General features: G+C 28.1%; 1 long non-coding RNA gene across 1 annotated transcript; it reads right to left on the reverse strand.

Moving 5' to 3' along the window:
* Positions 1-530, reverse strand: LOC105460970. Its single transcript, XR_975886.1, has 2 exons — positions 420-530; positions 1-284 (listed from the first exon to the last, which is right to left on the reverse strand). It is a non-coding gene; the product is annotated as an uncharacterized LOC105460970 (long non-coding RNA).
* Between the last annotated feature and the right edge of the window lie 61 nt (positions 531-591).

Consider the following 591-nt stretch of genomic DNA (forward strand, 5'->3'; position numbering starts at 1 on the left):
TCTATCAGGAATTTTTTGAAAAATTATGAAGTCTTAGTTAACATAGAAAGTGCAATATATTTGGTAATTTTGAATATATATCTTAAATAAATTTGTGTTTCATAAGTGATTAATTGTAAATTTCGTAAGAAAGTTGGAAAATTTTTAAGTACAATATAATAGTTTTAAATTATAAATGGGCTTATAATGAGGATTATTGTATCATTTTGATTAAGTAAATTTTCTTTATATCTTATATATATAATAATACGTACCGTTTAGTGCGCGAGAAGTTAAAATTTATTCTGAATAAACAAACAAAATCAACTTGGTTGACTCATCAATACATAACTATAATTCGAGGCCAAAGCTTAAGACGCGGATATACATGCAATAAAATGACTGCTTTCTTTTAAATATTCTCTTTCAGTTGGACTTACTCTGTATACGTGCAATGGTTTTCTCAATGTCGGTTTCGATTTTTATTAATGTCCTTCTCAGTTGATAGCCTTTGGTGAACTGAACGAGAACTGCGAAGTTATTCACTTTTTTTGATATACATCAACGTCTCCTCTCCCTTCTCTTTATCTCTGAACAATGTAATATCTGCTA

The sequence above is a fragment of the Wasmannia auropunctata genome, unplaced genomic scaffold, assembly GCF_000956235.1.
Source record: "Wasmannia auropunctata unplaced genomic scaffold, wasmannia.A_1.0 LD312709.1, whole genome shotgun sequence".
NCBI lineage: Eukaryota > Metazoa > Arthropoda > Insecta > Hymenoptera > Formicidae > Wasmannia > Wasmannia auropunctata.